Source organism: Crinia signifera, chromosome 2 (assembly GCF_055691185.1).
Source record: "Crinia signifera chromosome 2, ASM5569118v1, whole genome shotgun sequence".
NCBI classification, from domain to species: domain Eukaryota; kingdom Metazoa; phylum Chordata; class Amphibia; order Anura; family Myobatrachidae; genus Crinia; species Crinia signifera.
Window position 1 is genome coordinate 69,731,797 of NC_139218.1, and position 16,018 is coordinate 69,747,814.

A 16,018-nucleotide genomic window follows, 5' to 3' on the forward strand; every position below is an offset into this window, starting at 1 on the left:
CACAAGTACCCAATGGAGATCAAGTAACTGCAATTTGGCATTTCCTGCCCCTCTTACTTTTAGATTACTTTGCAAATGCGTAGCATAATGTGTACGAGAGAGGGGCGTGGCCATACTCAAATCTAAATCTAGTGTTGTACCCCTCAACTGTCCCAACTTTAGCAGTCCTTTTTTTTCATTGGCTGTCCCTCGTGTGAGCCTCTGTGTCCTGTGGGGTTGGGAGATCCTCTGTCACTTGCTGCTCTAAAAAACAGCAGTGAGTAGATAGATGCTAGTCTGTGCATGTGCACAGTGTCTGATCAGGGGAGACAGGAAAAGGAGCCATAACAGCAGCTAATGGAGGGCCACTTGGCATGCCCCATAGTGTCCGAAAGCAGGAGGCATAGCTCATAGTCTTGTTATACCACCTTTTGCTGAGGCCACGCCCAACCACATACCAAAATCTTGGGAGGCATTTAGTGTAAACCTAAAGCTGTCCATTTGTGGGCTACATGTAAAAGCAGACAGTATTTATCCTGCAGGTAAAGTAATACACATATCTGATTCTCCTGCATTGAAGGATGCAGTTACTTCAGTTATACCCCTTTCACATTCGCAGTCCCGGGTCATACCCGGGACTGTGTTCCCAGGTGGAACCCGCGACACTACCTGGGAATGTACCATTTCACACTGGCCACCGGACCCGGAATGAAGTCGGGCGGGTGGAGGCATGGCCGGGGCGGCGCTGGGAGGCATTTTCACTGCAGTGAACGGGATCTGGGTCACGCTGACCCGGAATACCCGTTCACACTGACCGCATCCCGTGTCGATTCCGGGTTCTACCCAGGTCAGGACCTGGGTAGAGATCCCTGAATGCTGAACACGGGTAATTCGTCCAAGACCCTTTCACACTGCACTAAATCCCGGGTTGATGCGTGTTCACGTGCAAAAACCCGGGATATTTTTGCAAGTCTGAAAGGGGTATTGCTTGCTATTCCTGACTCAGAACCAGGCCCCTAAAAGTAACAAGGAAAGCTCTGTCTGGCCACCCTTCCTCCTGCATCCATTCTTGTTTCTGCCTTTTTCTAGCTGCAATTTTCCAATTCCAGTGTATAAATATAGCATCAATATTGTATATTTCCTGTAGTGCTCTTCCCCACAGTGTATTAGGCAGAGATGTACAGTATACTACAGAGAAATGGAAATATTGGGAACATAATATTTTCCTATAGGTAAAACTGTCAACTGCATTTTCTTGATTGTAAATTTGAGACCAGTAGGGGCTATGTTATCACTATGTCCAAGTAGTCATCAGATGGTACAGATATATTTCAGCTGGACCTGCACCTTGCAGAGACAGGAAATTGCTATCCTAATGAACATGCACACAACGTCTGTGGTTTTGCATACGAGTATGATTGTGTTATTATGACCACTTTGTCAGCTTTCACCAGGACAGTCCTTTTTGTGATTAGAATTCAGTTTTTTTTTCTTTCTGAAATTCAGTTCATTGCAATATTCTTCTGGTTGTGTGCATTTTGGCCAGTTACAGTAGTGCTGACAATACACGCTGTTTGCCTGTAGGACACAATGTGCCCTTTACCCAATTTATACAAAAAACCTGCCACTTTTGGCCTAAAGCTGTACTGCGTATCATGTGTGTTTTTGCACTGTGCAAACTCTTGAATTGTGATAAAGGCAACAGTTGTAGTGCACTACAATTACATTACCATATAAGACTGAAGAGATGCAGGTACAGGCTATAAAGAAGTTGACTTAAGTATAAATACACATTGTAGGCACCAAAATATAGACAGCGAATCGAAATATGCATATAGTTCCTAGGGTGACCAACTCATCCCTTTAATCCGGTACACATTAATTACACAGGTTCTGTGGCTGGCTTTCACCTGGTTTCAAACTGCCACACCTCAAGACTCCATTTCACCTGGTTTTAAACTGCCACAAAACCTGTGTAATTAATATGTGTCCCGGATTAAAGGGATGAGTTGGTCACCCTAATAGTTCCACATACAGACAAATATGCATTTGTTGCCCTGTACGCAAGCATTTAGTTCTCTGTATATAATAATTAACTTGAGCACCCTTTCACCGTTAAATGGTAGTTTCACTTATGTACCTCACTTATCTAAGGCATCTATGATTCCAGTGACGATCAGGTAACCCCTGTTTATAACAGACACCATCACAGAACAAAGACTTTCTGTGCAAAAAAAAAATATTTATATACAATATTTATGAAGTTTAAAAGGAAAAAAAATCTTGTGTGCCTTTAGTGATTATAAAGACGGTCTTTGTTGAATCCTATTAACATAGTGTTGTGCTATCAGTTACTTGAGATGTTTTTCTTGTCTGGAAAACATCTTCCAGATCTTGTAAAATAAATAAAGCCAGGAGCATCTCTCTGCCATTAATCTTCCTGGGAAGTGTGTGTGTGTGTGTGTGTGTGTGTGTGTGTGTGTGTGTGTGTGTGTGTAACACCTGTTACTGTCATTTCACAAGATCTACTGTCTACATACTACTGTCAACACTGTTGCGTCATTAAGTTTTGTCATACACTAAAAAATTTTGTGCTGTCTAATCATTTTAAACAGAAATCAGGCAGCTAAATCGGCTTCTTTGCAAGTTTAGACCGTTTTAGAAACTACAGTTGACGGAAACAAACAAATATTTTATCAACTTTAAAGTGTAAGAGGTAAATTCAAAGCTGGGTGTACTCTACTGGTTGTTGGGGTTTGTATCATTGTGACCTAACACCTCCATTATCTATCTAATTAAGTGTGTTACTGGGCTCATCTTTGATACACAAGGGTGATCTTAGCCCATTTTCTAAACAATCTGACTAAATCCCTTAGAAATTAAGCATGGATCGCTCCATGTTTATGCCCCCGAGCATCTATGATGTGCGGTCCCACGCGTCGCTGTCGTCTGATTAGATCTTGATTACATGTAGTGAAGATCTAGTCAAATCACTAAGCTGTGCTAACCAGAACACTTGTTAGCACAGATGGCCCCCATACACACATCACTACGTGTGTATGATCGATCTAGCTGCCGGGATGTTCAAGGGAAGTCCTCCTTCACGCATCTCAACGTGTGTATGCCCCTTAACCCCTTCAGTGGTGTGTTTTTTTTTAGTTTTTTTTTTTTTAGGGAGAGCTCCCCACTGGGTGAGTTTTTTTTCTGGTGAGTGCTCTCTTAAAAAAACAACCCACCACTGTGACTCCGGGTCCGGGCACTGTCGCTGAAGAGTCTATCAGCTGCTGCCCGGCCCTGCCCCCTGGCAACCCGGCTGTGTGCGGCGTGACTTTACAAGGTCACGCTGCACACAGTAGGGGGGAAGGAGGCGGGGCCGGGCAGCAGGAGCTGGGCAGCCGCTGAAGCTGAGTGTGGTGCTGATCTCAGCGCTCAGCTCACCTGTGCTGCCCAGAGGAAGGGAGCGCAGGCAGTGGCACTCCAGAGAATTTTCCGGGTTTGCCAGTCTGTGCCCCAGAGCAAAACCCGGAAAATTCTCGGGAGTGCCACTGAAGGGGTTAAGAATGAAGTTTTCAGCCACTAACCACAGTATTGGGTGACTTTACCAAGCAAAGACACTTGAATTGGTAAAAGTCTAATAGAAGTTTCAGTAGAATGCCCATACACACTAGGAGATTTTCATTTCAAAAGACTTTGCCAAAATCTCTGAAAGATATATCTGTCACCAAAGTAGTGCGTACACACTGAGCTATTTTCCCAAAGAGAAGGAGCTTTTCAGGAGGCGAAAGACTTTGCTGAAAATCTTTCATTACAAGGTGGCTGGGTTTGAATCCCAAGGGTGGGAACAGCGGCCATTTTATTCAGTGCATTTCTGTTCTTGGGGCCTGATTCAGAGCTGATCGATGGGCTGCGTATATTCGGAGCCCAGCGATCAGGTAAACTTCACCCCACGCAGCCCTGACCAGGCAAAATCCCGCCCAGGTGCATGTCTACGATTTCATTTGCAGCATTGTACGTAGGGAGAAATCACCTGCACCAGCAATGTATTAGTTACCGCCATAACATAATATACATTGGGGGGCAGTGGCGGTGGTAACGTATACATTGCTGGGGTGTTCGGTGCCCCTCTGCAAGCTACACAGTACAAAACAACCCAACCGCAAAAATGAAGGGGGCATGGCTTTGTGGGACATGGGATTATGCACACTGTAATGCCCATTACACATTATGCCACACACCGTAATGCCCATTACATATAATGCCACGTGAGTGCCGCTTACCTACATACTCATTGCTAGGGGTAACATGCTCAGTGCCAGGGGTAACAGGCTCGGTGCCTGCGGACGGATGGACCTGCTCTGAGACCACTGAGTATACCACCGCTTTGCCTGGCTGTCTTCTATAACGATGCAGGCAGGGGCAGACAGCAGAGCAAGGTGAGTAGACGGAGGCAGAACCATTCTGTCAGTTAATTTTGGAAGCGGAACGCAGTTCTGCCCTGCTCCGGCTCACTTTAACCCCTGGTGGGCAGTTGTGCCAATAATATATACATTGCTGGCCTGTGCCAGCAATGTATATATTACTGGCTAATACAGCCATCATCACTAGATGTGCTGGTAAAACCAGCCGATGGCCCACTGCCTGGCGGCACACGAAATACCGCCTATCGGCTCAAACGAAAAGCACAGTGAAAAACTCATGTCCTTCCGACCCTGTCAACCTTAGCCATATCAGCCTATTTCAGGTGTCAACTTAAGGCCTGTCGACCTTCAGAGGTCGTTCCAATGCTTGTCAGTCTTATGCCATTCATCATATCCTTTTCTGCAATGTACGCTGACTACTAATCTGGTTGCTTTAGGGAACACCACTGCTCTGTGTACACTGTAGTGTAGTGTACTGTGTAATCACAGAAGCCAGCCTGTTCCATAGATGTGAGTGATGGGCCTCATGTGACTGATTCCTAGAGAACTGATGGCATTCATTCTTATTAATCAATCTTCAGTCCAGAACAACAGTTGAATTCATTGGTGTAATGACTTTATTATTTTTTTCAGCACTGATAGTAATAATGAAGAACACGAGAACAGGTAAATGCATGAGTTGTGTCAGCAAGAGTATCCACCACACTAACCCGCTTCTCTTGTGTGTGAGTGGTGTTTTTTAAAGGGCTGCCTACACACCACACGATTGACTGCATGTGCACTCATCGCCAAGAGGATCACACATGACCACAGTCCTGGGTGCATGGTTTTCGATAGCTGAAGATAAAGGGTAGATGGATGAAGCAGCCATAAGGGAGGAGAAGTGGCCCATGGCAACCAATCAGTTGCTCTCTATAATGTTATATTATGCAAATTATAGATGTAACTTTAGTGCTGATTGGTTGCCATGGGCCACTTCTCCTCTGGCTCACTTCTCCTCCCTTATCACTGCTTCATACATCTACCCCAAAATAACAAAAGTAGGTACTTGTTTCCTAGAATGGCGCCCACTAAGCTATTTGCTTAGTCGGGTATTCTGCGTAGGGAAATCACATCGCATCGCATGGGCCAATTTAGTGCCGTGCGATGCGATTTTTTTCATGTAATATTAGTTATAAAATAATATGATTGTATGTCATAAAATGAGGTTTTACGCACCCCCCTCCACTATCCACGCCACCTCGAAGCGTGGCGAGCGCAGCGGTACGTATCATCCGACTTTTTTCATACCCCCACTATCCACGCCGGCGTAGAGTTGATTTTATATAGTGTGGCGAGCGCAGTGAGCCACCGAGCCCGAAGCGTGGCGAGCGGACGCGCAATACATGTAAAGTTCACCACACTATATAAAATCAACTCCACACCGACGTTGATAGTGGGGGTATGAAAATGTCAGAGGATGCGTACCGCCGCCCCTCGCGGGGCTCGCTGCGCTCGCCACACTTCGGGGTGGGGGGGTTGTATGTCATACAATCATATCATTGTATACCTAATGTAATGTTATCGCACACCCTATAAAATCGCATGCGATCGCGTTTTTGCGGGAGGTGCGATGCAATGCGATCCCCTGGGGTACACAGAGCAGTGAATAAAAAAAAATCGCATCGCATGCCACTAAAATGGCCCATGCGATGCATTTCCCTACGTTTGCGTACATAGAAAATCTGGGCGCTGTTCTAGGAAACAAGTACCCAAAAGTAATTTGCCCCAGCTTTTTATTAGAAGATGCTTATGTATGGGATAATTGGGACTGCAAGTACCACACAGCTGGATTACTATCTTGGAGCATGGAGGCAGACAGTAATGGGATTACACTACAGTGTTTATAATCTGGCCTGTCCTGCTTATGTTTATCTTTGTATGCAAATGCCTCATTTCATTGAGGTCAGCTAAAGTTGAGTACAAATTAGAAGATGTGTAGCTAACACAACATTGTGGGTGACATGACCAGGTTGGGGACCCAGCATAGCCCTAGTGCATACACACTTGCCGATGCTGGCAGTTGACGGAGTGACAGCCAGGCAGCATTCAGCAGTATGGCCCTTGCTAATAACATCAACCGTGGGCCCTGCATTTACTGAGTAGTGGAGGGATATATTCCATTTATTGAAGTTGTAAGGTAATGAATTTACAGAGGCGCTAATAGGAAAACCAAACCTAGAGCGGTCTTATCTGTTCCAGAGAGTTCTGATGCATTTAAGTAAATATTTTACAAGCCTCCCATTCCAGGAGGGACAAGATGCTCTGTTCCTGGACTTCCATGCCAGTGGCAGTTGCAGAGTTGCAAGGTTGCAGCACAGTCCAAATTCAGAGAGGGGAGCCCCACCAACTGCCACCCCAAACACAATAGTCTGGAACTCACTGGCAGGTGTGGCTCCCCTATTTGAATTTTGGACAGTGTTGCAGTCCCATCTCTGCAACTGCCACTGGCAAGGATGTAGAGCATTGTGTCCCTCCTGGAATGGGTCATGTTGGGGTGTATGCTGGCCTGTGGGCCTTACATGTACAGTAGTTCTTCTAATATCTATTTTTAGAAAATATTTGCTTTTAACCATGCAAATCACGTGAACACACTGTAATGAGGCAGGATGCTGTGCCAAGTAGTATGTGTGCTGGGTTTGTACTGTATGTCAGTGTACACAGATTTATTAGATAAAACAGGATCTCATCTTCCCAACACTGCTGTGCTTACACTGCTCAGAAGCCGCTGGGGAACGTGTGGATTTATGTGACTGACAGTGCATTATACTGGCGTCTCACATTGCATTACAACTAGCACAAGCACTATACATCCGCAAACAGTGCTATTCTAGCCAGATACAGTCACGTCCTTTTGTCATCTCCTGGGCTTGTTGTGAAAATGTTAATGCTGGACATACTTCAGATAAAATGTCTGTCAGACCGAAACCCATCAGATATCCTGGCCAAATACTGTGAAATACTGTATTTCAGTGTGTTGCCTGCGCAGGGGACGAAACCTTTCCCCATCCTTCCGCTGTGAAGAAACAGAAACAACGTCAAATGGTCGACTGCGGCAGCACATATGGGACCTACACCTGTAGCCATGTGGTGCTATTTTCTAAGCAAGCTCAATTGATTTGTCTAGATTGCTTAGAAATGAAACACATCGGTGTGTGTGTGTGTGTAGGGCAAATAGCGATAGCGATGCGTCGCTATCTCTGGGACAAGTATAACCAGCCTGCTGGATAAATCTAGTCAGATCACTTAGCAAGAGACTGCACATCGCCTGTGTTTTGTGTAGTGGGCGATAGCGATCAGCGATCTGCATTAACTTAAATCTCCCATGCTTAATCACTGGTTCACATCGCTGGCACTTTCTGAGTGATCTAGATTCCAGGAAGTTTGAGGGGATCTTCCATGCTAATCGCTGGCACAAATCTCTACGTAATTGACCAGAGAAGGTTAATCCGCACAGCCCAATTCAAGTATTTTAATAGTCAGATGTTCCCTATAGGGGGTACTGCCATAAATTCAGGCTTGGTATAGGGAGGTGCTGCCCAAGAATTTATACAATCGTATAACCAAAAAAGAGAAAATAATTCTTACAAGGGGCACTCAAAGCTGACTTGTCTTGTTCAGCATTTTTTGTTACCAATGTGCCAATGTGCTTCACAACTGTAGAGGAGATACAAGTATATTGCCTCAAGCCAGTTGATTAAATGTGGTGTTGTTATAACACCACATTTAATCAACTGGCTTAAGGCAATATACTTGTATCTCCTCTACAGTTGTGAGGCACATTGGTAACATATGAAAGCAACATAGTTGCAGAAATTGTTATTAAAGTTACGAGACTCTGAGAACTTTCTCAGATAACAAAGTGCCAGACTACATCTTTGTGGTGAGATTATCCATCTGGATACATTAAATCCAGAAAGGGTGACACAATCGCAAGATAGGTACAGAACCTTAACAAAATACACACACGGAACGGTCTGCTCTATTTTAATTATTGTCACTTTATTTGCACTTTGTCACTATTATTTTAACATATTTCGCAGCTTTTTACATAATAATAATAAAAGTTATATTTTAACATAATTTTCTTGGGACACTAAACAGATAAAAAATGCTGAACAAGCCAATATAAGTCAGCTTTGAGTGCCCCTTGTAGGAATTATTTTCTCTTTTTTGGTTATACAAATCTCTACGTTTGTAGGCCCCATTACGCTGCCAGATGTAGACAACCAATAATCAGATCAGTTGAAAATTTTGGAATGTTTTTCAGTGCTAAGCTTCTAATCATCGCTTGTTAGTCGTGGATATACATTATGCAATTATTGACCAGATCCACCTATAAAGCTGCAGATTGGGCCAATACTTTCATAATGTATGTCCAGCATTTGAAAGTAACAATTGCAGTGTCAGTGCTATACATACATCTACATGATAAATTAAATGCTCATCGATGTTTGTGGGGTAGAAGGAAGACTTGCAGCTCACTCGTTAATGGGATGCAGGATATGAGAGTAGATGCACTTACCCAATAGACCGTAAAGCACTAGGACAGTAAATGCTGATACTGTATGTTATTTTACTTCAGCCCAGGAAGCGTTCAATAGAAACATACAAAATACATGAGTATTTTTTGGGGAGAGCTCCTATATTTTTACTGAATAAGCAAACAATGTCCATAATTTAAAGTTAAATGCATTTGTTTCATTTGTTTTTATTTTATAAATGTATATCTTCAACTGTGGAAAATGATGTCAATATTTATAAATACAAATGTAGCCACGCTCATCGTTGCTGCGCCAGTTGCAATGCTACGTGACAATTGGCGCAATCACAGAAGTTTGTCTCTAATTCACCCCCATGGCACAAAGAAAAGCATTGAGCGGAGATGGTGCGGTGTAGCAATTCCTTGCCGCGGGAGTCATTGGTGTTCCAAACAGGCATGAGCTGCCATGGTGCAGCAATGATGGCTTTTATTCTTCTGTATAAGGCTTATAATCAATATACTCTAACCTTTATACCCGTGAGCTAAAGGTTTCAAGGATTAAGGGCCCCATACATACGTTTCCCAGATCTGCAAATTGGAAATGCTGATTGGCAGCCATCAATGATCTGTCAATATTCTATAAATTATTATCAATTAAATATTGTGAATAGTAAAGAAAAAGCAACAATACAGTATTTTAAAGTCATAGAAGCTGAGTTTCCTCCATGCTGCTTTTTGTACAAACTGCTTATTATGCAGTAAAAGTGAGATTGGATGCCATTAGTCGGAATCCTAATTCTTGTAACTTCACATAAGGCAGAAGTTTTCTCCTGGGGAAATCCTCTATAGGAGGTGGTGGCAGGGACAGGAAGGGAAAAGTGACTTTTCAAAGAATGTGCGCGCTGCAGCGTGTTTTCTGCTCGCACATTCCCTGATTGGGATGTTCCGGTCTTCCTTTGCTGAGGTAGTCTTCCTCCTTTCAGCAGCTCCGGATCTGGGTGACTGTGTCTGAGCAGTATGGGTGTAAACTTGAACTAAAGCCATAATTGCTTATTTGTGATGTTATCGCTACTTTAATTGCTATGTCACGTCTCTGTGTTACTGGAGACACATACACCCACATTTGGTAACACATGGCAAGTCTTGTGTAGTATCATATAAAACGAAGTAGACAATTGTGATCATTTCCTTTGAAAAGATTACTGTACCTCTATACCAGCCATGTTACAGGGCTATATTATCTATGGGTGTGGTATGTTTCACCAACAGTCGGGATCCCGACCGTCATTATCCCGACTGGCCGGTGTCAGACAGCGTGGCCAGCGCAACAAAGCCCCTTGCGGGCTCGCTGCCCTTGTGGCTACGCTCACCACGCTGCGCTCGTGGCTACTCTCGCCACCTATTCTATTCTCCCTCTATGGGGGTCGTGGACTCCCACGAGGGAAAATAGCCGACGGCCGTCGGTGTTTTAACAGTCGGGATCCCGACATCGGGTTAATGACTGTCGGGATCCCAAATGTCGGGACCCCGTCCGGCACCCATTATCTACAATGTCCTAATAAGCTATATTGCATCAAATGTCTATGGGTGCATTTTTTATTATAAATATATAATATAAATAAATAATAAAGTGCATCATTATGGTGTGTACACACGGGTACAACCTACATGAGATTTTGACTATATAGTCAAAATCTCATCAGGATCGCATGCAGATCACATGTGGTTTTTAACCCTTGCGATCCCGATACGCATTCACGTGCAGCAAGCAGAAAGTTTGGGCTGCATTGACTATATAGTTCAGATCTGCACTACATAGTCAAAGTTGTATGCAGATCGCATGCATGCTGTGCGATGCGATCCCGATGCAATCTGATCGCACGGTACTCGCAGTGTTTACACACCATTACACAGTAGAAGCATTCTTGTTTGAATTTTAAATTTGTTAGACCTACAGTAAACACTGCATTCTGTAACACCACTGCATACATGATGAAGATGGGAGCTAATCTGTCCTAATGCAGGGTACACATCAGAACGACCACGATGGACGCATGATCTGTTGGAGCACACGATCAGCAAATGATCTGCTCATGATCTGTACTCTATTCCTTGTAGATGGGTGAAACTTTAGTGCAGCAGGTAAAATCTTCAAAGTAACCAAACGACTGGCGCATCGGTTCGGAGTCGCATTAAAAACATGCCCAATTCTGCTATTTTTACATACAATCGGTTTAAATCCCATCGAAATTTGGGAAATTGAGCGAAATTGTTCTGGTGTGTACCCAGCATTACACTGATCCCATGTGAAAAATCTATCAGTTGTAGTCTCTTTTTTAAATTTTTTATTTGCATCTTGGTTCCAAATAGTACTATTTATTTCTTGGTAGACTGGCCCAGTTTGTGAATCCTGAATGGTCATTGCTTATTAAAAATAGTACATGTTTTTTGTTTCCATGTGACCAGGAAAGAGAAGATCAGAGTATGTAAGGAATGTGTTTGTGTACATGGATCATACAATTTGTTTTTCCAGTGTTGTAAGTTTATGTTTATAGTTATAGCTATACAAATGGCCATATTGTGACTAACATCCTTACCTAATTTCCTGTGACTGTTCCATATTTTTCAACTTTGTCCTTTAAAATGCCCTTGTATACTTGCAAACTGTACAGTAGAAATCATGATAACAGCTGCACTTATCACTACCCATTCTAACCTCCTCCGGCTTTATAAGTTAGTGTTTGATGAAGTAGTAGAGTAATTTGCGCTTTACCTAGCGTACCGCTTGATCCGTTGATCTTTATGACATTGCTGCATCTGTTCTTCATACAGATGAGATCTAGTGATGAACATGGCTTGGACAAGGCAATGAAACAAAGGTGTTGACACATTTTACATAATAACACCAGTTGTTTAAATGGTGACTATCTGTCTCGGCACCAGAAGTGGTGTGGCAAACAAATCAAGGGATCGTTAAACTTTGCTCTTTATCTGGTGATATTCTCTTACTGCATTCCATTGATAACAATTGCCATACAATGGAAGCCAACAATTTCGAGTAGGTCCACCTACACTAGTGGACAAAATTGTGGAAAACTTTAAAATATGTGTTTTTAAGGTTTAATTATGTGATGTTTTATTTTTAAAGAAAATCCTATTAAGAAAATATTGCAGGAAAGATATTTTATTCATATACAATATATTGCCGTTAACTACGATAAATGATCTTTACTACATAAAAAGTTATAAAGGAGATTTCAAGAACTTAAAACTGACCAATAGGAGTGATTTGTTCTGAGAGCCAATCAGGTATTGCGAAGCCACAAAATAGATCCAGTAAGTTATTAGTGTGAGTAAGCTCACATTTGTTGCTACCAGAATTTTTATAAGAACTTTAATTTCTTGAAGAAAGGTGTCACTTATTTAGGATGAAAATTAAAGAAAAAAAGAGTTGCCTGGTCATCTAAAGAGAGAGATACAAAAAGGACAAAATTCGAAACTGTGAAATACAGTAAGTATCAACTCTAATCTACTTAAAAACAAAACTGATAAAGGTAGGAGAAGATCCACAACACCATGCTATGATAGAAGAATGAAAAAAAAACTTATTGAGTGGCGGAAGAAAATCATCTGAGGCAGTTCAAAATGATTTATGTGAATGTGGTATAAGCATCAGTGCCAGGATGGTAAGACGCAGACTTCAATATTTAGGATGAAACAAAAGAATTCTAAGGACAAAGCCGCTTTTATCTCAAACAAAGAAAGAAAATATTAGAATGGGCTAAAAATCTTTTTAATTGGTCAGAAGGACAATGAAATAGTATCATCTGGAGTGACAAAACCAGAATGCCCATATTTGGTAATCATGGAATTAAATATGTTTGCAGAAGAATTGAGGAAGTCTTGCTACCTATGTGCACAGCACCTGCTGTGATGCATCCAGTCCCTGTTATGCTGTGGGATATATAATACAGAAAAAGGAGTGGGACAAATATGTGTGATTAATGGCACCTGGGAAACAGAAGTAAATACATCAGTGATGTACAGTATTAGAGTCAAACTTAATAACGTCAGCACATGACCTCTTCCATGATAATGAGATTTTCATATTTCAGCCAGTCTCTTTGCACTTCATAGATTGTGACCAGGCACAAAATGGTTTCAGGAAAAATATATTGTATAGCTACAATGGCAAGGCCAAAGCTCTGACCTAAATCCAATCGGAAACCTTTGGAGCTGATAAAAGAAGCTGGTTAGTCAGAAGCGACCACAGGCTACAGTACAACTAATAGAAGCATTTATAGAATCATGGTATCATATCGCCTGATGAACTAAAATCATTGTTTGACTCCATTGGACATCGTTATAAGGGGATCAGTATGAAATCCCGGTGGTCGGAATCCCGATGGTCGAAATACCGAAGCTGAAATCCCGACCACCGCAATGCTGACAAGGGGGGGGGGGGGGGGGGGCTAGGATCGACTCCCCTTGCGGGCTCGCTACGCTCGGCACACTATTTTATTCTCCCTCTATGGGTGTCATGGTCACCCATAGAGGGACAAAGTGCCGGCATTGCGGCGGTCGGGATTGGCCAAAGTAATAATGGATATTGTGTGAAACTACTTTCCAACAGTTCAGTAAGTTTAACTGTTGTAAAATTGTATAAAGTTTATTGTGTTAGGTTGTATTATTTTCTAATTAAATTTACCATTATAATGATGTATGCTTTTTGGTAGTACTATTTATTTATTAACCCCTTCCCGACATTTGACGTACATGTACGTCATGGTCGGGAAGTACTTCCCGACATTTGACGTACATGTACGTCATGGCTTCTAACTGTCACTGCGTCTATAGACGCGGTGACAGTTAAGAGATGTCTGCTGTCCCTGACAGCAGACATCCCCCCTCGCTGCCCAGGGGGGGCAGGGGTGCCCCCCCCGGTCGGCGATCGCTGTGATTGGCTGTTCAAATCTGAACAGTCAATCACAGCGTTTCCTGTGTTACCGGCGGCTAAGCCGCTCGGTAACACAGAAAACGGTGGTGATCGGTGCAGCACCGATCACCACCGAGCGGCAGCACCCCCCTCCCACCCGCCGGGCACTCACCCGGCAGCAGCAGCAGCTCCCCCGGCTCCACCGCTACGTCCGGAGCGCACGCTGCGCTCCCCTCCTCCCCCCTCCCCCCCGCAGCAGCAGCAGCAGCATCATGCTGCTGCTGGAAAAGTTAAAAATAAAATAAAATAAAAAATAATGTGCAAATGTGTGTATATATATATATATATATATATATATATATATATACACACACATATATATATATATATATATATATATATATATATATATATATGTGTGTGTATATATATGTGTATATATATATATATATATATATATATATATATATATATGTGTGTGTGTGTGTGTGTGTGTGCGTATACCGCACCGATCACCAACGATCGCCAGCCCCCCCCCCTCCCACCCGGCAGCCCCCCTCCCTCCCACCCACCCGGCTGCCGCAGCGCCAGCACCCCTCCCACCCCCCCACCAGCCGCAGCGCCAGCCCCCCTCCCAAAGCTGGTGACCAAAATGGGGTCACTTGTGGGGGGGTTCCACTGTATTGGTGCTTCGGGGGTCTTGCTAATGCGACATAGCACCCGCCATTCATTCCACCACCAAAAATCACTCCTTCCCTTCTGAGTCCTGCCATGCACCCAACTGGTATTTTTTGGTCACATGTGAGGCATTGCCGTACCCGGGAGAAATTGGGGCACAGATTTTGGGGTGCTTTGTCTCCTTCATTCCTTGTGAAAATTAAAAATTTTGAGCCAGAACTGCATTTTTGTGTAAAAAATTAAATTTTTTTACACAAAAATGCAGGTCTGGCTCAAAATTTTTCATTTTCACAAGGAATGAAGGAGACAAAGCACCCCAAAATCTGTGCCCCAATTTCTCCCGGGTACGGCAATGCCTCACATGTGACCAAAAAATACCAGTTGGGTGCATGGCAGGACTCAGAAGGGAAGGAGTGATTTTTGGATTTTGCAGCACAGATTCTGGTTGAATGACCCCCGAAACACCCATACAGTGGAACCCCCCCACAAGTGACCCCATTTTGCAAACTACACCCCTCAGGGAATTCATCTAGGGGTATAGAGTACATTTCAAACCCCCCGGGGTTTCACCAATTTTGATACAACTGAGCTGTGAAAATGAAAAATTATTTTTTTTCATTTTCACTGCCCAGTTGTACCACAATTGGTGAAACCCCTGGGGGTTTGAAATGTACACTATACCCCTAGATGAATTCCCTGAGGGGTGTAGTTTGCAAAATGGGGTCACTTGTGGGGGGGTTCCTAACTTTTAGCATCTTATGGTGCCTAGAAACCTACATGGTGCCTAAAAAATAATCTCATAAAAAGGAGTCTCCAAAATCAAGTAGGTGCTCCTTCTATTATGAAGCCTGTGGTTTGGTCACCGTGCACACTAGGGCCACATATAGGATATTTATGAAAACCAAAGAATTGGGGGAATCAATTTTTAGTCACATTTCTCTAGTAAAATCTACTGTGTTCCTTAGAAAAATGTATTAAAATTGAAAATCCGAAAAAAAATGAAATTTTGAAATTTCACCTACACTTTGTTTTAATTCCTGTGAAACACCTAAAGGGTTAACAAACTTCCAAAATGCTGTTTTGAATACTGTGAGGGGTGCAGTTTTTGAAATGGCATCATTTATGGGGGTGTCTCACATACAAGTCCCTCAAAGTCACATCAGAACTGAACTGGTCCCTAAAAAAATCAGTGTTTGAAATTTTCTTGAAAATTTGAGAATTTGCTAGTCATATTTGAAGCCTCCTAGTGTCCAAAAAAATGAAAAGGAGGTTGAAATAATAATTGCAACATAAAGTAGACATATGGTCTTTGTTAGTTATTAACTATTTTGAGTGGTATGATTATTTGTCTCACAAGCAGAAAATGTGACATTTTGCATATTGCTAAATTTTCCATTTTTTCACGATATTTTGGTATTTTTCACAAAAAAACACAGACTGTATCGACCCAAATTTACCACTAACTTGAAGTACAATGTGTCACGA

At 42.7% G+C, this 16,018-nt stretch overlaps 1 protein-coding gene across 13 annotated transcripts in view; it reads left to right on the forward strand.

Annotated features, from left to right (window-relative positions):
* Nucleotides 1-16,018, forward strand: part of MYO18A (myosin XVIIIA) — a 315,102-nt gene that overhangs the window by 45,258 nt on the left and 253,826 nt on the right. The gene's annotated exons all lie outside the window — the stretch shown is intronic.